At 44.0% G+C, this 23416-nt stretch overlaps 1 protein-coding gene across 1 annotated transcript in view; it reads right to left on the bottom strand.

Moving 5' to 3' along the window:
- The window catches only part of tspan9a (tetraspanin 9a), a 139101-nt gene extending 116275 nt beyond the window's left edge, over positions 1-22826 (bottom strand). The window contains exons 1-2 of the mRNA XM_084477126.1: positions 22573-22826; positions 10599-10661 (exon numbers count right to left, since the gene is read on the bottom strand). The gene's annotated coding sequence lies outside the window, so the exon portion shown is untranslated. The remainder of the gene's footprint in view (positions 1-10598; positions 10662-22572) is intronic.
- Between the last annotated feature and the right edge of the window lie 590 nt (positions 22827-23416).

The following is a 23416-nucleotide window of genomic DNA, read 5'->3' as shown; positions in this document are numbered from 1 at the left end:
GGTGGGCCGGGGAGGTCACGGACGGCAGCGAGACGGCGGAGACGGCTATAAAAAGGAGCCCTATAACACATGGGCCTGCCTGGCACTGTGGCAGCCCTGATTTGCACGTGACAGTGCAGTGGGTCTAGACAGCGAGTGATTAGCAGAATTAGCTCACCCTTATCTGCCGCTGATGGCGAGAGACAATAGCGGGCGACAAGGCAGCTGGAGAGATAAGAGGCAACAATGAGCTGGGAGCGAAGCAGATGAGTTGTGGAACTTTATGGTGAATGGACGTTATCGCAACCGGGGAGCACTTGTGAAGCTCGCAGTGGCGAGATTGGCCACGGGCGTGCACGTGGCCAACAACACGCACACACACAGGAATCAATGTTGCTTTGTCAATGCCGGGGTATCGCTGGAAGGTCAGAGAGGATGGAAAGAGCGCAGCTGTGTTAAATAATGTATATACTTCTGACTACTAAATGCACAAATAATAATAAAATATTGTAATATATTAGGAAAGCGTATAATACGAAATACTGTTAACATAAGCCAAGGTGAGATCGTGTTTTCTATTAAAGGGGCAACCCCTCACTTCTTTTGATGTACAAAGGTTGAGACGGTATAAGTTTTAGATCTAGATGAAAGTAAAATAATGGCCATATGTATATATAATGGTTATTCGAAGGCATAAAAGATGTGTGAGCTGAAAATGTGCAGAGTATGGGGAAGGCAACGAAGTAGTAAAGAATGTACTAAATAATGGAATCAAAGGAGGTAGAAAAGGGTTAAGGCAAGTTCAAAGGTTCAGCCTCCACAAAGCTATAGAATATATATATATATATATATATATATGTATATATATATATCAAATATAGCTCTCACTTATAGCTCTTCCACTTTGCTTACTTAATCATTAAATACATTTCCCATTTATTAAACATGATACAGTAGTGCAATTTGAAGTCACGTTACACACCAAAGAGGACAATAGGTCAATAGGTTCACTTTTTTGTGATTTATTCCACCACATGTAGCTTATTGAGGACTATTTTATGCTAAATGCATTTCACAAAGAGTTCAACTCTGTCCGGGTTTCTTTTCCATATGATTACGTGTATTGCAGTCGCGGTGATAACTACACAATAGGAAATGATTGTGCCCTTACCTAACCTGACATATACTTGAGCAATGTACTTGTAATTTATGTTAGATTGTGATGCTAAAAGTTGCACTTAGAGCAACCACAGAATGAACCTAATTATTGCCATATTATGGTAAACAGCAAGACATACACATTCAGGCGATAAAGCCTTTAATAAAACGTGATATGAAATGCGTAATAAAAGTTACTATACTTTGAATAGGAGACAACAGATTATCTTTAAATTATACGAAAGCCTCGCTTTGCTGTTTATCCAGTTACAATGGGCGGCTAAACCTCTTTTGATGTAATTTCTTACGTAACAAACAGGTTTTTATAATGGCCAGCCCCACTTGGACACGGGCTTGATCAACAACCGCACAATACGACGCCTTTCTGCCTTCATGTGTCCATAAGCGTTAGCCGGCAAAATGGCCTCGCTGCTGCGCTAGCGCCGACACCATTAGCGAAACACCAGCGCACATCAATGACAGGTGGCTTACAGAAGGTCACCTCGTGAATGGCTCTAATGGACGTAAAAGTCTAATCAAAGCTTTATCTTTCTTTTTCCTGTGTGCCGGGAAAAAGAGAGAGACCTCCCCCCCCCCACCCCCTCCGCCCCAAGGTTGGCGTTTGTATCCGAAGAGCCGTGACGTTGTCGACTCGCGACCTTCCGTCTGATCGTGGTCCTGATGTAGCTTAATGACACACGCACGGGAGGCGAGGCGAGGCGAGGCGAGCGGACAGAGGGGAGGAGAGGAGAGGGGCGAGAGAGGCTCGGGCTAAAGCCCAATTTGAAGAGAGATTTAGTATTGGCTCAAGGACAGAACCACTGACACGGAGAGAGACAGGGGCCGTACTGCCGCGCGCGTCTCCGGAGGAGGACGGATGGGGCCGGCGCGAGCGACAGGACTGTATGAATCACCGAATATCCGCCGTTGCCCCCCAGCCGAACATCCATTTAAAGAGCCTCCTCCGTTGCGCTTGAAATTCAATAACGGCGTGAGAGAACAGATGCTACTACTGCACCCCTAGAAATAAAGTGTGTGCTGACTTATCTCCTGACAACCCAGCGCCACGCTGCAATGCGATCCATCGCGCCATTTGGCCCTCGCGACTAAAGGGATGGACAGAAGGTGTTTCGTATTGTGATTGCCTGACACTTGCGGACGCAGGGGTCCGGTGGGGTGGGTGGGGTTGGTTGGGGGGGGGTGGTGGAGGGGGGTGCGGTCGGGGGTTGGGTCAGATCAGAGACTCTGGAGTCACCAAAGAAGGCCTCCGGACGCTCTCCGCACATTGCCCCGGCCCTCGCATTGCAGTCTGACCGCATGGAGCCGTGGCTAAATTTACACCCCCACCCCCCCCCCACCCCAGCCCCACACACACACACACACACACACCCACACCCATCCTCCACAACCTCCCCCCCCCCAACCCCCTCCTCCCATTCTTCCCCTGTCACACTTTAACTGTCCCAGGGTGTAGGACGGGCACATCACGTTGGGATTCAATTACCCTACCCTACACTACCCTACACTCCACTCCTCCTCCTCCTCCTTCACCCCCCCTCATGCCCTCCTACGCACAGAGAGTCATGTGCAAGCCGGAGCCCACAGGCCTGTGGCTGGCTCCACTGTGCCTGCCTCTCTCCGCAGTCACCATTCAGCCGGCTTAATGCCATCCCTCCCTCACCATCTGAACCCCCCCTTTCACCCCCACCCCCTTCATCCAGCCCGTCTCTCCTCCCTCTCCATAGCCTTGTCTCATTCATTCCATCTGGGCCTCCACGCCCCCCTCCTTCCCACGGAGAGAGCGAACGAGCGCTCAGTCGGGGAGTGGGGTGAGATTGATAGTGGGTGACAGAAGGAACGGAATGAACTAGGGGAGGAATGGGGATCAATAAGGAGACGCAACGGGAGGGGGGCTGAGGGATGGCTCCCTTTATGGGCAGAGAGCAGAGGGTGAGAGAGAGAGAGAGAGTGAGAGAGAGCGAGAGAGAGAGCAAGAGAGGGAGAAAGAGACACTGAAGGAGAGGAGGATTGAAGGAATGCCTCTGCTGGCATATCAGACGGGATCTCACCTTTTAGCGCTGCTTGCATGTCATCTGGAATCGGGTTTGTGCCTGTCAGCGGTGAGCCGTGCATGAGCACGAGACATCGGAGCGCACGCTGACTAGCGGCAGAGGCTCCCGGGAGCAGGCAAGGCGCTCCAGGCCGGGGACCGGGGTGGCCGGTCCGGCGGAGGGAAGCACGCGGTCCTGACTCCTGACTGACCAACTGGCCGCGACCGACGCTGTAACAACGATCCATCACTGAGCTCATCGGTTCCTACTTGGCCTTGTATGAGGCTTGCTCACCGCGGGGCCTGAAATAGACTGACATGCGTCAATGAGGGCATTGCGGGCATTAGCTATTCCTTTAGAGCAGCCAGCGTGGTCCCCCCCCCCCCCCCCCCCCCCCATCCCCACCACCCATGTGCTCCATACACAGTGACTGTAGGGGCAACTTTGTGGAGCTCTCTCCTGTTCTTGCAAATGGCATCCGTCAGTAGGTGGAGTTCTCAGCCGTGGTGAATGGGGTTGGAATGCGGGAGCAAAGGGGAAAGACAAACGGAGAGAAGAGAACTCGAAAAAGACAGAATAAGAGGAGAGAGTAAAGGGTGCTTCCTTGATAAGGTAAGCCAGGCGTTGCCACTTTGCCCATATGAACAGGAAGTAGTCTTTGACACCCCACTACCACCCCGACTACCAGCTGCCCTCCCCCACCACCACCATCACCACCACAAATACCACCACCACCACCACCATCTGCCCTCTCCCTCCACCACCTCCACCACGACCTCCAAACCAACCGAAAATCCCCAACCCTCCTCACCCGCAAGGCACAACACCTAAGGGTCACACTGACCTCTAGTGGTGTCAACGTGAGCACAGAGCGGAAAAATCGAAAGGTACGAATGAGAGATCATTTGTCCTCAGTGTAATTTTACACCAGAAATTGATTTTTCACTGGGGCGGTCGGTGGAGCGGCTCTCAGATGATGTGGATACATAGATGACAGGAACATTGTGTTTCGCAACGCCCAGATCTGATCTGCAGACTCAGGCCTCACTGTGTTTCCAATTACCTCCTACACCGCGCCACCCTCTGCACCACCTCACTCTCACCGACGTGCTCGCCGACTTCAAGACCCAACACTCCTCCGACGCCTTTAGAGATTTTTCATTTGAACATCATCGATCCGTGCGGTGGGGCCCCCACCGTTATGATCAAAAAAAAAAATGATCATCTAACAGTGAAGAGTGGCGAAGTGTCTCTCTCGCCGTGGTGGTGCTTTGAAGCGGACCGCAGCACCGTCGCCACGGAGACATCGACCTGGAGTCAACAGGGAGGCCACAGGGCAGGATAAGATATTACATTCAGTTGTTTTTTGTAGGGAGGGAGGGGGGAGAGAGAGAGAGAGAGAGAGAGAGAGAGAGAGAGAGAGAGAGAGAGAGAGAGAGAGAGAGAGAGGAGAGAGAGAGAGTGAGAGTGAGAGCGAGAGAGAGAGGAGAAGAGAGAGAGAGAGAGGAAGAGATAGCGAGAGAGCGAGGGAGAGAGAGAGAGAAAGGGGAAGAGAGAGAGGGGAAAAGACAGTCAGATGGAAATAAACTACTCACAGTGAGGTCTGTATTCATCCTCAAGCTATTTAGATGTTATTTTCATCCGGTTAATTAGGGGAGGCTAGGCTATAACGCTTCAGCTGTTTCTTAACAGTAGCCAATGCTACGCTTGCAATGTCCGTGTCCACAAGAGAGCAGGCCACAAGGCGTGTGGGCTGAGGCATGGCTGCCAGCGGCAGGGGACGGGTCAAGTGGCGGTCAGCAGCTCTGCGCAAACAGCTTGGGGAGATGCAATTTCTGTACAGATTCCAATTTGCATGTTGTTTGTGGTAAACCAGGGTTTAAACGGTGCGTTAAACCCCCCCCCCCCACAGACCGCAACAAAGATAAAGTGACAAGGCCAGCTTAAAATGGTCGACATAATCAGGACAGGAGTAAAACCCTTCTCCCAGAAAAATCAATGGACAAAAACCAATGAAACGTAGCCTTGGAAACTAAAAACCTGAGCCGGAGATGCAATGCAGGGTGGCATCCGTCATCATCACCACCATGTTCAATATGAGCTCAGCTTGAAACAGAGTCATCTGGTGCACTACTCATCCGTCATGTCATTTTGTCACCGCTTTCAGAAAAAGGTGAGCCATCAGCCTTTTCGAATAACCATTATGAATCATTTTCCAACAAAATGAATTTATCGGCTAAGTGAGCTACGTTGAGCTACGTGCTATAGAATAAAGTAAAATGGAAGAGCACCATGTTGGACATCGAGAGAGAGGGCGAGCGAGAGAGAGGGCGAGCAAGAGAGAGGGCGAGCGAGAGAGAGAGAGAGAGAGAGAGAGAGCGAGGGTGAGAGAGTGCGAGAGCGAGACCCTTAGCAGGCCTATTCTTCCCATAATTCCTCTCGGGATAAGTGGCGGACACGTTACAACGCACCTGCTTATCTATGTGAGATCTCGTTACATTCCCTCCCTTTCCCACACCCCCACTTTGTCTTTCGCTCTAGGCTGTATAACTTTGCAATGGGGTAAAAACAAGTGCAAAAACCAGTCTGAGTGCGATGCTCCAACCGGGTGAACGGCTTTGATTGAAGACCCCCCCCTGCCCCCGCCCCCCCCAGCCCTTGGCTGCTCCAAACTTGTGCTCCTGAGGGGATGCCAGATTAAATGCCGTATCCTGCTCAATTAAGGTGGAAATAAGCAGAGGTAGAGTTGATGCGTTATAATTGATCAAGACAAATTGCTTTTATTTAAAAGCTTTCACCCATTGCACCAATGAAGGCAGTTAGCATAACAAGTGGTGGACAAAGCCATACGCATGGATGCTAGTGGCAGTGCACAAACAACAACTTTACCTGCATCCGGTACTAACGAGGGAGCTAAAGCCATTGAGAGAGAGAGAGAGAGAAAAAGAGAGATAGCAAGAGAGAGAGCGAGAGAGAGAGAGCGAGAGAGTGAGAGAGAACTTTTATAAAGAGCCCTTTAAAGCCTTCCTGTGCTACTCAGGTACTGACAAGAGGACCACAGCAAATGTCGATGAAGTACGACAGGTCTTCGAGATCATGGGAGCGACGCAGAAAAGACATGAGTACGGAAAAAATAGAGAAGGACGAAAAGACTAGGCTTTTAGACTAGGCTGGCTCAAAGAAAGAGCATGAAAAGACCGCCTCTTTCCGTTCCTTGACACACGAGATCATGTGAGTAATATTGAATTAACCCTGCTTCCATCCCGTAAAACCAGTTGATTCAATTGCGCGGTTTGCCCATCACTCTTCTTATCAATCCTGCTTAAGCCAATTTGGCCCTAAACACCACAATCTTTTTCAAGATGACATGTGCAGAGCCGCAAGGTCAAACCCTGTCCGTTCCGTGTCTGCTCAAGGGGAACGGACAGATAATCTGGCCCGAAATGAGGGCAAATCTGGCCTAAGGGGTTGGGAAAGATTAAAATCTCCTCAACCGTGTCTTTTCCAAGGCAATCCTGATGCCCCCCCCTCCCTCACCGGCCTGCCAACCGCTGGAGCAAAGAAGGCCCAGAGTTTGGCTCACCTGCAAGCAAGGGATCCCGCCGCAACGGACACGCCTTTGATTCCTTTACCATCCAAACATTTTCACACTTTCAAATACACATGGACACAGACACGGAACACGTTGACTTGATGAACTTATGAACTTACAGATTTATTATGGAAGTTATGGAAGCTATAAAACACATTTACAACATAAAAAAAATAGTAAATGGTTACAGATTTTTGGGGGGAGATTTTAGAATTGCGTAGAAGTGTGTGCGTTTGTGTGAGTGTGATTGTGTGTGTGTGTGTGTGAGGGAGTGAGGGGGTATATGTGTGCCTTCGCGAGTGCGTGCGTGCATGTGTTTGTGTTTGTGTGTGTTTGGTGATAATGACGGCTGGGGACATATTAGCAATTATACTGAGATTCCTCCCGACTAGGGGTGTAACGATTCACCGATACGAATCGGGAACGGTTAACGGATTAACACAGACGCGACTACATCAATACGGGGGCGCCTGAATCGATTTAAAATGACCAAGAATCGCTCGATGCATTGATTTAAACAGTGTGAAGTGAGTGAAGCTTTAGCCTGATATCAAGACAGCATTGTCAACTCATTTCATTCCGTTTCCATATGGATCTGAAAAATAGAATTTAAGGAAGTGGGCGGATCCGTGTGTGTGTTTGTGTATGTTTGCGCTCACATCTCCACGTCTCTTGAGCAGGGAACAACCGTCCGTCCATATTAAAAATAGAACAATACAACATGTATACAACATGTAAAAAATACATTTATTTAGAGCATAGAAAGTCGAAAGATTGGTCAGAAAAGTAAGATTTTCAGAGCAATCTGATTGGTTGAAAATATATATATTTTGTGTTAACATTAAACTAATATTAACTGTATCAGATTGAATCATACCTCATCAAATCGCACCGGACCGTTCCATATTAAAATGTAACGTCCCTGCATCGTATCGTAGCGCATATATCTAGATACGTATGTATCAGATCGTCCTATAAAGGAGAGACCACACCAGACTAGCCAGACATGTTTCACATGCACAGCAAAAGGGTCAAGGCTCAGTCTGACAAAGCAATTTCCAAACAAATTGACTTGTTTCCTCAAGAGCACGGTGTAGTGTACACACTGGCGTGCCAGCCGGCTCGCAAGGACACATTTGAGTCACAAAATGAAGGCTATATTATTTATGGATACATCATCCACAGTATCTGCTCAGCCGTGGTTTGTTCAAGCGAGAACCGCACATGGATTAACGGTCATCGGTCAGTTCAGCTGGTCATCGCCGTAGCTGTCGACAAATCTTTAAACAAGGACAAGGAGAGACGGTGCTGTCGTCCCCATACGGGTCCTTTGTTACTGGCCAGAACCCCACCCCTTGCAGCCACTTGACCCCCACGGAGCAATGTGTTGTGAGCTGCACTAACACAGCCATCAAACACAGGAGGGCAGGGACCCCTGCTGCCAGGTGCAGTGGAGCAGACCCTTGATGTTTTTTTCTTCTGCTTTTTTTTTTTGTATAGAGAGCACATTACCAAGCCAGTGATCTCTCTCTCTCGCTTGCTCTCTCTCCCCTACAGTAGGAGGCTACTCAGGCACTCTCATTCCCCCAAAACAAAACAAACATACAAAATAGGAGTAAGATGTATGCATACATTCATATGTACTGCAGCGCTGGAGCATATCCAACACCACATGAAGAGTTAGGAGGAGTAAGGCTGTTAAATAAGTCAGTGATTCTGGTCCATCTCAAACACAACTATGAATCCAGTCAGTGACCATGCTATATTCATCTTATCTTACTTATCTAGGTCTATCTTACAGTTATACATTTCCAATATTTTCTCTTCTATTTTTCTAATCTTAATGGCTTTAAAATTTGGCTGGAAATGAGTGTGAAATGTTTTACTTGATTAAAGCCTCACCCTGTTCACCCTGAATTTCAATGTGTTTTACTGTATTCAAAGTGACACCTGCCAGCAGGTGTGATTCATGGTGAGATATCCGCTGACTTGGCTCTGATTAACCCACATAACCAATTAAATTCAATTCTGAGAATTGGAAAGTGCCAAAGTAGATTTCTTAAAGGTATATTGAATTAAGATGAAGAAAAACAAAAAAAACAACATTCCTAAATCAATGGTCCAAAGTTGAAATAATTGTCCAGGATTTAGACAACTTAAGGATGTCAAATCATCCCTATTTTTATTCTCTAGATAAAGTATGCCAAGACCAACAGCTAGCTACCTCATTTATTTCTCCCAATTAAGAAAAGTCTCACCTATTTCCAAACAGCTTGGGTTGCAGTCATTGTGAACACTCCCATTCAAATGAAAACCATGCTGAAGCCATTCAGTTCTGCAAAATTATGAAATATGTTCATCCAATTATGTTAATCCACATCTCTTGCTTTGTCATATTCTTTGTGCTTGCTGAAGGAACCCTGCAGAACCACGGCTGTCTGCTAGAGGGCACTGTTACACTGTGCCCTGTTGAAAAAGCCTGGTCCAACCATGGTAGCACAGCTTTTTATGCATTCAACTAAATCTGGTAGATATGAGCATATTATGCAATCCCCCAGTGAGACCAATCAAAGGCCAAGCTCATACAATAAAAAAAAGATTGAATTGTATTAATTTGTGTTGACATTTTGTTGGACGAATTATGAATTCATGAAAAAACACTTTGTTTGTGTCTACACGCGTGCCAGCCTCAAAATAATTGGAAAGGATTGGGTTAACTGTCATTTAGTATGAGCACTAAGCAGGCTTATATACAAATCTGTATTTTCCAAGCAAGGATGTGGTGTGTGTATGTGTGTATGTACAAACATATAGAATGGTATTTCCTGTAGTTACTTACAATACAACGATGGAGGAAGAGGTGGGGTCAGGAAATACTTAGAGCCGAGTGACAATTCACCAATGGAAAACCTGTCATTAAGGAGAGTGTGTTTCCTGGAAGTCCTATTAGATCATAACACCCACCTTTGAATTGTACAGAACCACATCCACTCGTACGGTGTATAAACACTTTGTAATGAACAGCATCGATACCAGCCTACAATCTTGAGAAGAATGTATCAAATTGTCATAAACATATGTATTAGCATTTCTCAACCTGGACCCTATTTCCCATTTCCCATTTGAGAATTGTATTTGAAATGGGTCCAGTATTGGGCAATAACACTGCAGCAATCCTCTGAAACTGGCTGCAATGTAATCCTTGGGGCAATTGTGCCCCACCAATGTACATCCACTTAAAGTGCTTGTTTTTTCCACTGACCTGCTAAGACTGTATTCTGTCATTATGTAAAAGATTATTACATTATTGAGAAAGCAGAGTTGTTGTGTTTTGTACTACTGTATTATCTAAAATAATCGAGTGAAGGAGGGATTGAGATTGTAATGACAATGGGGAAATATCCTGCAATAACAACAACAAGATTTCAGAGTGAGACTCGGTTGGCACAATAACAAACAGACCAGCTCTAGCAAAAGGAAAAATAAACAGGTTTTATTTCTCTGTAAGGCTCCTTTTCATAGTGGCAGTAAATCTGAGCCTGTAGGTGACAAGAACAAGCATTTCGAGAGGACATACATTGACAGGGCACTATTTCCTCAAAGGATCACACTGCAAAATGGCTCAAGTCAACATAGGAAAAATGAAAAATCCCAAAGTTTTCCATTACCCAAGCGTGTAAAAAAACATTGCGCTGTGGCGCGAATTTTAATAGCTCTCCAGCCAAACCAGCTGATTGACTGGTACAGGCACACTATTTCTGTTTCCTGTTTCACGTATTCCAGGGGCCTGGCGCTATAGCATGGGACACGTCTCTTACCAGGCTAGGATGTGGTGGGAAACAGCAGCCTGGCGTGGACATCCGGTGTGGGCCTGCGTCACCCTGCCAGGGAAACAAGACCAAAAAACAAAAGAGGTTCAGTCTGACTGATAGGGTGGAAATCAACATCAGTGAAGTGGGAGAGAGAAATGACTCTTGAGTCATGCAATGGCACACATAGCCCCCACTGGGATATGACCAAGTGAGGGCCATAGCCATCAAAGGCAGCGGTTAACATCAATGAGAAGTACAGTTTTATGGGTAATGTGTAGACATGCTGCTTATTCATGAGAGAAAGAGCAGTGATGTGACTGCAATGCAGAGCCAGACGTGTCCATAGCTATTTGTTTTCCAATTTCATCATCATATCCTACAGTAATATACTGACACACTTGCAGTGTAACTGAGGGCACGTGTGGATGCACATGTGTGCTTTTGAGTGTGTGTGTGTGTGTGTGTGTGTGTGTGTGTGTGTGTGTGTGTGTGTGTGTGTGTGTGTGTGTGTGACTAGTTACGGAACATATCCCTGTCCCCGGGCAAAAAAGAAAAAGATAAGGGAGAGGACGTGAAAAAAATGCCTCATACCATCTAGCCTAGCCCTGGTCTTTGGCCGTTATTAGCTCTGTGTGAAGATGAGCTTGATGGTCCACCTTGGTGTCCAGCTATTTTAAGAATAAGTACATACCAGAACGATGATTACATTAGGGTGTGTCCAACACGTGCCACACAACACTACTGCTCCATGAGTCAAGTCTAGCATGACCCATCGTCCACGAATGGCTGAGCATTACTGGTTGCTAAATGAGGGAGCAACAGGGCCCAAACCCACAATTTAACCAAGCAGTGTCTCTTCCTTGCATGCCTAACGGCGGCGAAATAACACAGACCTTCTGTGTTCCCTTCTTGTGGGGACATTACGTTAAGCGTCCCATTTGAGTACCACTACCAGTTTCTGGCATCTAGCTAAAAGTCATGCCCCCAGAAGGCCAAGTCTTTCCACTTGTCTTTCCCAATTTTATTTTGGGTCTTCAGACGGTGAGGTCGGGTTCGACCACACCCGGGGCAGATGAGGCTAGGGCCATGTCTGGCTGTGTCCCCCCTGCTCTCAGTCATATGGCACTAAGGGGAGAGCAGGGAGGACCAGAAGTGGAGGAAACAAGGGAAAAGCGAAGCTGGAAATGTTCGTTGACTTGAATAATAAGTCAAGGGGAAATTGGTCTGTAATTGTCTTGGGCTGGGGGGGGGGGCTACTTTCCCTCTGCTGTGTGTACTTATGCCCCTGAATTACACAATGAGAACACACAGTATATTTATTTATTTATACAATACAGCCCTAGAGGGAAGACTTACTTAATAAAGAGACACCAGGGAACTCCAATAAGCCTAAATTAAATTGACAGATAAGTATTTATATTTGTAGATTGAAATGAAGAAGAAAAACATACATTTAGCTGCATATCAGAAAAATGAAGAGAGGGACCTGGTCAGCTTTCCATAGAAGACATATCTACTCTGAAATTTGATGTTACCCACTTTTCAGATTTCAGGATTACTCCAAAACGGTGGTTCATCAGGTAACCAAGCACTGATTGCATTTTAATAATGTCCTATAATACTCAAAATGGGAAGCAGATGTTATTCTTGAATATACACCTGTTGCTGTGCTCTGAGGGCTCACGGTTCAGTGGGGCAACACCGTTGGGACTTAACAACTCTCTACTCCCATTGGATGTCCATGGTGGGTCTTCCTGCTCTCCCCACACTCCCTCCACCAGGATCACACTTACCTCCCTCTCCCACTTATCTCTTCATTAGCACCCGGTGGTTCAATTGGGTGAATAGCCTCTGCTTGTTGATTGCTTCTGTTCATGTCTACTATCACTTTAACCACCACCAGATAATACCTACTCAATACTGAAATCGATAGCACACGCAGTCTCGCTGACGTAATATGTGGCCACTTTGAGAAACTGGGCTGTTTTCTAATCAGGTCTAATCAGGTCACGTTAATTAAATTGTCATGGGGGGGGGGGGGGGTTGGTTTAACTCTCAGTCAGTCTTTCAGCACCCCAAATCCCTGGCTCCTCCTGGCTGGCGTCTATTTTCTTCTCTACTCCCTGCGTATCTGAAACTAAATATGCTCTTGACCTGTGTGCATGTCTGAGATGATCCCCGCTGTAGTACGCCTATCCTGACCAGCGTGGCCTGGCACCGAGTGCGGGGTGGTTGGAGTTGCGATGACTCAAAAGGGTTTTTTCGCCCAGCCGTGACAGACCACTTTGTCATGAACCCAACCTCGTGTCCTCTGGAGCTGTGTGCATATTAAACAGGAAGGCCGAATCAGCGCTGAAACTCTATTAATATACTCAAGAGCCAGTACACTCCTTGCACTCTGTGTTGCATCATCCGACATTCGCACGCCCGTGGGCCTAGCGATCCCAGGTCATTAATACAGTGATACGTGAAGCCTTGATGTTTCTCGGTTGAGCTTGTGTTATTCTGATGGAACTTGGAGAACGATATTTCCTCACTCTTATTTTAGGATGTAAAATGTGATTTACTTTGATCCAACAATGATGCATGACATTACAACAATCCTGACCAACAGTGGCTTCCTTTCCCCCATCACTGTACACAAATAGCGCACACCACTCCTAGTAAATGGAAACAGCTCCAGAGAGCTTTGGGTGAACACCATAAACCAATGGCAGGTTGTGATTTATCGCAGAAACCACCGAGATGATTTAAGTTCCCATCAGTCGGTGATTACGAAACCCTTAGTGCATTCATTATGAAACGTGTGTTCCAAACTGTCACATGCTTTACGTACAACAGATTGAATGAATGCACTTAATTACAACTGAACTTGTACTGAATGCTGTATAGCACATAGGGTGAGGGGGGGGGGCAGCAGTTATCAAGAGAACAAGGGGAGAGACAGAGGAAAGCAGGACTGGATAGGAAAGGCCAGGACGAGGTGTGTAAAACGGATGGATAATTAATTCCCCCGGCCACAGTCAAGCTCGGAAAAAGGAACAAAACGCTGTCAATGGCTCTCTAAAAGACGGAGTGGTGGGTGGCAGCGACATAATGCCAAGGTGAACTTTACGGCAAGCTTCTGCTAAACACCTGAACAAAAAAGTAAAATTAAAAAAGCCCCATTCACTGGCGTCACGGTCTGGCGCCCTACTCAGCATTCAGCGGCAGTCCGTTCAGATGATCGCCCCATCAATGGATGATTTTCCCTTTGGACACCAGTAGCCATGGTCCCCGTCCAGAACGAACATACACAATGCTGCCGCTGTTGTCGTTGTTCCTATTCAACTTCACCCCCATGTGGTGGAAGCATCCAAGCTGTTTAGACTGTATAGAGAGAGATCCACGTTTATTTAACCCGCACCGTATTGCTCCTCCTGGGAAAGAAACAACTATGCCTGCCCCAATAATAGAAAGCAGAGTGCGAATGTGATGGAGGAAAACAAAATAGACAGATCGGTCATGCAATGTTAAACACAAAATGGCCACAGTAATCACAAAACATGCACAGGTCCACGGATATTCAGAAATAACCCCCAGAAAGAGGATGTTCAGTAAGACGATAAATGAGAAAGCACACTTTTCATTCACCATCTGTCAAATGACTGGAAAACAATCATTGACATCATGGAGGAAATCTGAGGTTGGTTACTGCCACTAAATCAACCCAGTAGAATTCATCAAGCATAGAAATGCACAAAAATAGATGCATGTGTGAATTTGCTGCGCTCTTTTCAAATAAACATCGTAAGTCATACTGTGTAACGTTTGAAGTTTGAGTCATGAGACTGACTATAAGTTGGCATGATTGAGAGCATATGCTGCGTTTGGCAGCTACACTAAACAAATTCAACATCGACCGTGACATATTGTTAAAGAACACCAGTCTTAAATTACAATGACATTGATCTTTCCAGTGAGGGAAAAATATAAGTATACAATCACACGTCTTTGATCTAGAAAATGCTTCAAAATTATTTTTGTTGACAAAAGAAGCCTGGTTCTAGCACTGCTAGTAGCTTGTAAAGGGCCCTCATCACATTTCTCCAAAACAACTTCACTTCTTTGGTTTGAAAGTCTATAGTGCTGCATTTTTATTGTCAAGTTGAAAATAGTTTGTATGAATCTTGAACAAAATACAAATCGTCTTATGCTGTCTCCCACTCTGCAAAACACAAAGTACCAATTTCTGCTTAACATGTGTCAAAATCTCCAGGAAGAAATCAAAGATTACAGCATTCGCCACCCTAATTATTATCATCTTTCAGGCATCACATTCATGATTGGAAAATTTTGCAAGCCCTGAATAACCAATTAGCTATGCCAGACACCTCTCTCTCTGTGTGTGTGTGTGTGTGTGTGTGTGTGTGTGTGTGTGTGTGTGTGTGTGTGTGTGTGTGTGTGTGTGTGTGTGTGTGTGTGTGTGTGTGTGTGTGTGTGTGTGTGTGTGTGATCCTAGTGAGGGGGCATTCCCTCTCTGAGCCCACCTTGTTAATACGGCAAGTGCTCATCCCTCCTGAAACTAGCTTTAGGATTTTTCTAGTCCCAGTTCAACATCAGAACAGACTCAATGTTGATGTATTGTTGTTGTGGGAATGCCTTGCGCATTGGACAGCCTAGAGCCGTGGCAGCAAAAGAGAGGCTGTCTTGATGATGATGATAAACAATGTAATTATATCAAATTGATATAAATCTATTCAGTCTAGCGTTGCACATCCACACAGTTCACTTTCCATGAGCTAAAGCCTGAAGGTGAAAGGAAGTCATATTCGGAGTTGAGACTCTGATCTGAAGTATATAACAGAATAATTCCTAACGCTGTGCTGTTTCTGCAAACTAAGTTTCATTCTCCCTGTAGTCAGTCCTCCTCAGCCCCAAGGTGCCCAAAAGAACAATCATACTCCCAAAAAGATTATAACTGTGCAATTCTTGCAACTATCTTTAAAATACTGCTCCCCCTTCTGGGTGCCCAGGCGATCATCTCTTTCAGTCTTTTGAGTGTGAGGCGTTGAGAGAGCTACAATGGTTTCAACAGGGATCAATATCACAGTTTGCCAAATGTCCCAGAATACACAATGGTAGCATTTCACACAACCTGACATGTTCCTAGCACTGATCATGAACCCACTGCTAAACCATTGCTTTATAAAGGACCGGCCCCGGCAGCGACACGTAGGGTCCATCTGTTTTGCATGTTAAGTGGAACGTCTCAAGACATGCCAACAGCTTTGGCCAATGAAAGAAATGCAAGACATAAGGGACAAGAGAATCGCCTCATGTTACCTCCCCCCTGGTAGTGTTTGGACAGCAGGACAAAGGCTAAAGGAGGGGAGAGGTTAGGGAAGGTGGATGCCTTGGCTCAAGAAGAAGGCGGACTATTGACAAGCCAATCATTCCTCTGACCTTTAGCAGAAGGGTTCAATCTTATGTAATGCTATGGCATGCGTGCCCTGAGCTTCTCTAAAAACTATGATTGCAGACATTGGCTAGTCATGTCTGCAATTGATGCCTGATGAATGATATTGCAGTGATGGAAAAGTGATATTTGTATGCATGCCACGTCACCAGCCTCTGTGGGATTGGGTCATACCTCATATATTTAAATGCTCCATTTTTGAATCTCTTTTTACATACCCATTCCAAACACAAACGCTCCAGTGACAACTCAACGATGAAGCAAATGTGCCAGAAGAACGAGATCACATTAACCTTTGTTTGAATCATTTTTTTGTTTTGATGTAAAGCTAATTAATAACCTCAATTATTCTCGAGTACGCTGAATCTGAAACTAGTTTGACCAACCACACCGCTCCTAGTGATCATATGCGTGTTTGCTAATCAGTCACGCTTGACTGAATATTCTTATTCTTATTCTACACCTACAATGGGAAATTTCAGTTATTCAAAATCAATACTCCTTGTTGTTTCACAAAGAGTGTGCAATGAATTAATTTCACAAAACCAAACAAATTGAAGGATCTTCATTCATTTTTTTCATAGTCCAGAGCTCATTTTCTGATGTGCAGCTATATTATTTATAGCTATAAGCTATATTATTCATCACGTAAGAGAATTCAGATTATAAAAGAACAATATGCTGCTATCAAATCACTACCAATGCCTTTGCATTGGTAGTATATATATATATATATATATATATATATATATATATATATATATATATATATATATATATATATATAAATAATTTAGAGCATTACTCTCAAAAGATTATTCAGTAAACAACATCTAGTCTTAAAAATAATGGTCTAACAATTGTTTAACTACTTGGTATTGAATGTAAATGAGGCATTAAAACAACAAGCTTGGTAGTCTGATGGCAGGCTTAGTTTAGTATTGGGAAGAAATAGTCCATCTGTGAATGATCAAAGAACAAACACACAGGAAAATATATTCAACGGAATGTGTAATGTCAAGGTTATGTAGAGTATACCTACCTACTGCCTGTCTCCCATTGGTCGCTGATATAACTTCCTGTCTGGAAGGTCATTGGCTACTACAGGACAGATGAAAGTTCAACTTCAAGAATAGCCTCCGGAACTTGATTATGCATTCTAAATAAAGTGAATAGGTTAAACATTTTCCCTCATACAGTGACAGTCACACACACACTTAGACAAGGATTCTGAAAGGCAAATTAAACAGATAATGCTTGCTAATTATCCATCAGGTCTTTAAAGCAATGACAAGTCGGCAGCAAATGTATGCAAGCATAAGACAAGTATAATCATAATGTGTGTATAATCATACTGCTAGAAGCCATCTTTTGTTTGCCTCCTCCTCACCCTACTCTTCCCCCCACATTACGATGCAGAGTACGGATGCAGTCACACACAATGGTTTGTGAGGAAGGCTCGCAGCTCTGGACGGAATCCATCATGGAACAAAACTTTTCGGTAGCTCAAGCGGACAAGCAGGAACACACCAACGACTGCCGTCTCATCCCATTGAACATTATTGGCTGGCACTGGCCAATGTGCAAGGCGGCCTGTGAGCGGCTGGATGATGGTGGAGAGAAAGTTGACAACTACAGCCAGGTTTGGGATTGTGGACCAAAAAGGTGAAGTTTTATTTCCTCCAAAACCAAGGCCCCAAAAATAACTAAACAAAAATAAGTCCATTAATTTCAAAAATAAAGAAAGGTTCCAAAACAATAAAACGACTGTAGCATTCAATCAGCCTAGCAATCGTCTAACAAAACTACCATGTGCTCTCGTACCTTTCCCCCCCAGTCACAAACTGCGACTCCCGTTAAATAAGCCCACTAATTGGTTTCAGGTGGACCAATCAAGGCCAGTTAGGCCATACCATTCACCAAAGGGGGACATTCCCTGGCCAAGGATGCATGTGGCACCCCTAGTGCTCCGGAAGTCCAAATACCACGTTGAAATATGATGTGAGGGGAGAGACAGGGAGAAGGGATGTTCCCCTTCTCACAGCCAATCAAGTCATCGAGTGGACACTTATGCGATCAGAAGAAAAGGCCAATCGTGTTTAAAACACGCAAGGCCAGCAAAAGCTAGAAAAGGTCGAGAGTACTTCCCTGTTGTGAAGTTCAAGTTGTATAACAAGCTTTCCCGAACACCACACCATAACATCTCCCCAGTGCCATATATATGGGAAGTTGTATCTATACATTAATAACTGTCTGAACTTTCATAGTGTTTGGAAAGATAATCCTAATGTTTATACTTGTCTATAATTGTCCTGAATTAAATAATCTAGAGCATTTTTATTTAGATCAATATTTAAACCTTACCATGGCAGGGAAAGGCGATAGTCAGCAGTAAACACAGTAGGCTTATGATAATTGCATGGTGCCAGATGCCTGCTGGTTCTAATAGTAAGTGTAAGGCTTGCAAGGTAACTGGATTAATGTTAGAAACCAGAACACACAGATGGGAGGGTACAGGACACATGAGGTTTGAGTTAAGTCCATCACAGTTTGAAATCACTGGGGAAGAACATGAGCTCATTTACCATGACATAGCTATTCCAGGGCCTCACAGCAAGCGTGTCCATTCATTAACAGGCAAATCAGTAAAATAATTGCACATGTACATTGTATAGAGAACCTGTATCATCTGGTTTACACTGGAAATCAATGATGTGTACATACACTCTCTCACAACTGGTGGTCTAGATTAACTGGCAAAGATACGGACAGCTGGAATGGATGACAGTGACCACCGACAAATTAAGGAAAGGTTTGTTCTTGCCATTAACCAAAGATTCAGTCGGTTTATAATGTTTCATTCACAATAAGGCAGAATACTTTGAATGAAACTGTTAACCATCATCCCCTGCGTCATCACTCGAAAGGACTGTTGCATAAATACAGCTTATTACAGTTGGTTTTCTGTACTCTTCACTCAACTGTAACAGAAAGAGGCGATGCGGCCCAAATTGCTCCGCATCGCGGAGCAATTTGTGTTGATGATGGTGTGATGAGCGCTGATCTAAGGCAGAAAGGCCAGTGTTGAGTGTGAGACTTGAACATGCTGTGATGTGGTGGTGCCTCTCCACGCAGCCCCAGGCCCTCATGTGACTCACAGAGGTGTCTTTGATTAAAGCGTTGGCGAGGAGCACAACGAGCAAAGGCAGCCGCTTGCCAGTGATACTCCCTGATGCAGATTGCTTTAAGAAATAGTGTTACATTTGGCTACTGGTTTTTCATATGACTCAAAGGCAAAGACTCAAAGAAAGGCAAATCGATTGTTAGGTGAGATTTAAAGAAATATGTAGCTGTTATGTATTATTGCATTGAGAGTTGAAATATCATTGTCTTGCATAGAAGTACAAAAAGAAATACTTCCGATGCATGCACCACAACTGGCAACAAACACCCATTTATAGGTACTGTGATCTTCATAACTAGGTCTTATCGAAATGTGTCGTATTACATTCTAAATGTGAATTTACGAGTGTCCATTTTAAGAGTCTGGCCTCCGGCTTCAATCAGATCAGTCCAATATAAAACAAGGACACAATGCATCCTGACTTTTGTTTTAACATGCTTAGACGTACTGCAAGAGCCAAGAAGTGTCAAGTCAAGTGGCCAAGTCGCGCATTCCAGGAGCATCTCGTCCAAGCCACCCAATAAAGTGTCACGTTTTATCACACACGGGAAGAGGAGGAGTGGGAGGCATGTTGCAGGAGGAAACTCACATGATTGGAATCCTGTTCCCATCCCAAAAATACAACCGTTCTCAAAACTAAAAGTGGATTTCTGGCTGAAGGCCCACCACCCAGCCATAACATGGTGGCGAGGAAGACTTCTCCTCAGCTGTCAAAAGAAAGACCTCATAGAGGAAATAATTGCATATTGCAAAATATTATAATTTATTGGCCGTTAACATCAACTCAAGATATGTATGTATGTATGTATGTATGTATGTATGTATGTATGTATGTATGTATGTATGTATGTATGTGTGTGTGTGTGTGTGTGTGTGTGTGTGTGTGTGTGTGTGTGTGTGTGCGTGCAGTCTGTTTATGGTCTGGTATGACACTTATGAGGGAGTTTGATAGTGTGTGTAATGGTTGAAATACCACACTCAAAATTGGCGCACTAACACAAAAACAATGTCATGGTCAAAGCAGTTACACATTCTGTTAATGCAACACGACCCCTCGTATTCCACAACCAAGATTTGAGTATAAATACAGTTCTAGAGCAGTGGGGTGGGGGCTACTGCACTGTGGGAAACTAAGCATGCTGGATTCCTGCTCAGAAATAGACTTGACTATAAACAGCCGCACGCTGTCAAATAGCGGGGTCAGAATATAGTCTCAGATATAGTCTCAGAGTGTACCCGCCTGAAATCTTGTATGTAGAGTATGTCAGGATGATAACTCACTATTAACGGTTATCATCTTAAAACATTGTCACATCGCCATGTGAAAAACTTGTTTTAGTCACAAGTTAAATGATCAATAAATGATCTACATTCTTCTGGCCATCTGCTATGAAAGTTATGATACATGAATCATAATTGTCATGATAATACAATAATAACGTTGTAATACATATCACCCAGGCCCTGTAAAGAGCAGGCATCACATGACACCCTGTCTGTCATGCATTACTTCCATATGCAGCTTGACGAAACCTGTTCTTAGCAGGTGGATGCACAAGGCCATTAGATGTGATTCTAATGGTCATCTCTCTAGGCAGGGTCAATACACAGGGTTCAACCGGTCTGTCAGGGTGAGAGGAGGAGTTATGGTAGCCTGGGTCATCAGCCCCCAACTCCCAGAGATATCTCACCAAGACCTACACTAGGCTGTGCTCTGCCTACTAATATATATATATATATATATATATATATATATATATATATATATATATATATATATATATATATATATATATATATATATATATATATATATATATATAGAGAGAGAGAGAGAGAGAGAGAGAGAGAGAGAGAGAGAGAGAAATGTGTGTGTGTGAGTGTGTGTGTGTGTGTGTGTGTGTGTGTGTGTGTGACAGAGAGAGAGAGAGATAAAGAAAATGTTGATATAGGAGGGCACAGTTTGCCTATTGTGGAGAGACTATGAGAGGTCTGCCTGGGACAGCACAGTCAGACCCCTAGTCCCAGAGAATAGGGCCCTTTATAAGATGCCAGAACAGAGAGCTCACCCACTGCAGTGGAAGACGTGAACACAGTGTATGTGTGTTTGTGTGTGCGTGCGTGCGTGTGTGTTTGTGTGTGCGTGCGTGTGTGTTTGGTGCGTGTGTGTCTCAGTACAGAGTGGCTGTTTCCTATTGTCAGCAACAGATCACAATATGGGAAAACGTCCAAATGTAAAGATCTAGATTGATGAGATTATAGAAAGAATGTTGGAAATGACCTTTGTACTTCGTACGGTCATGTTGTTTTCCAAATAGATTTTTCTGAACAATGACAATGCCGTTTAGGGAAGTAAACACTTAGGCTCCAAAGTTGCCTCCTTCAAAGCCCAGCATTGCATGTGAATGTCTAGGGAACCAACACAATACACAACATTGATCAGCTTATTCTTCTGGTAAAATCCACCCTTCTTTTGCAATGACCCCAAGTGGCATCACCAGGTGACATGGGAGTTCAACCTTAAGAGCACACAATAAAAACCTTCTTCCGAAACCCCAGTGGAATGGAGATATGATACACAATGTGCAAAGCTGCTATCTTGGTTGTAAAAATCTATGGTTGTAAAAGATCAGACTTGAATGCCTTTTGTTAAAGTGACCTTTCAAAAAGTGACAATTCGTATAAGAGTTGTTGTTCTATTGATTAATGCCAAACGTTATGACCTGCACGGACATTGGTAGGTGTAAAAGTATCATTGGCCGTAAAATCCAAATCTAAAACTGCTTGAAATATTCAAGCATTTAAAATAAAAAGACGAGCTTGGCCAACATAATCAACACCAGATGCAGTGACAACACTTAAAATATCTGCAAGGCATATATAGGCCTATAAGGCACATATATATATATATATATATATATATATATATATATATATATATATATATATATATATTAAAAATATCACACAAAATGTCAAAACAAAGCTGCTCTAATTTAACATTTCTCAAACAGGGCTGTTTAAACAGCGAAATCGGTGCGTTAATCCGTATGACACCCCTAAAACACTCGTTATTTGCTCAATTTGCGTTACATTGGGCTGAGATACAATAATGAATTCATAATTAATAACTATCACGTCGTTAAGTATACCATTATGGACTCGACAACTGAAGTGTACCGCATATGCTCTACAATGACACAGTTTGTAAGTGTTGTCAGTGAAGTTACATTACAGAGGGCAGATGACAAGGAGACACAATCGTCACTATCATAAACATGCGATGGATGACCCCCACGTTTAAACACCCATAGCAGTTCTTACTAGTGATCTCTCACCTGGCGAAGGTACTTTCCAATAGTTCACCTTGGTATAATGCGGCCACTTCTCAGACTGTGGAGGAGTTAGATCAGAAGCGAGAGCAGAAGAAAACAAATCGCCTCGTAACTTCCATTCAGTTGAACTCAAATAAGTTTGACAAGGAGACGCCTTCCTTCCGCTTAGGGCTGCTGAATTTATATATATATATAAATTTTTAAAAGTTTATGAAGAGGCGTACTATTTTTTATGGTAACCGAACAATCTCCGACCCTCTTTGATACCCCGGTTGCTTATTTTGTTCTAGGACCAGAAGGAAATGATTCAGGAGGAGAGCGACTCGCTTACTGACTCCTACAGGCAGAACTTTGAAGGGTTCAACAAGCCATCGTAGGCCTGTAGCGAAAATAGAAGATTTTGTTCATTTATTTTTAAAGTGGTTTATTTTTGGCAGCAGAGGAGTAAACCTAACAAACTTACATTTTTGTTAAAACATTTTTTTTTTTCAAATGTAGGTAGACCTATATATAATTAGCCTTAAAAACAAATTAATATTTAACCACATATAGGCCTACTTGAATTGAATCCTTTGTGTTCATTCACGTTTACAGCTTGACTTAAAATGGCTCTAATTTTATTTAAGGGGCTATACCCTAGGAACACTGACTTAATGGGGAAACTTAACTCGTCTCCCTGCCAGTCTTTGTCTCGATTACATTTTCACCAGCCATGTTGAACTGATCCTAATAAAAAGCAAACTCGAAACGTGTGAAGGCCTTAATGAGTGTATGCATTTAAAACGATGCAAATGTTTAGCATTTAAAACTAAAACATTTGCCACTTACAAATCTTGTAGGCCTATTT

This window comes from Micromesistius poutassou (assembly GCF_964030765.1).
Source record: "Micromesistius poutassou genome assembly, chromosome: 13".
Classification (NCBI taxonomy): domain Eukaryota; kingdom Metazoa; phylum Chordata; class Actinopteri; order Gadiformes; family Gadidae; genus Micromesistius; species Micromesistius poutassou.
The sequence above is the reverse complement of the archived record's forward strand: the minus strand, read 5'-3'. Positions and strand labels throughout refer to the sequence as shown.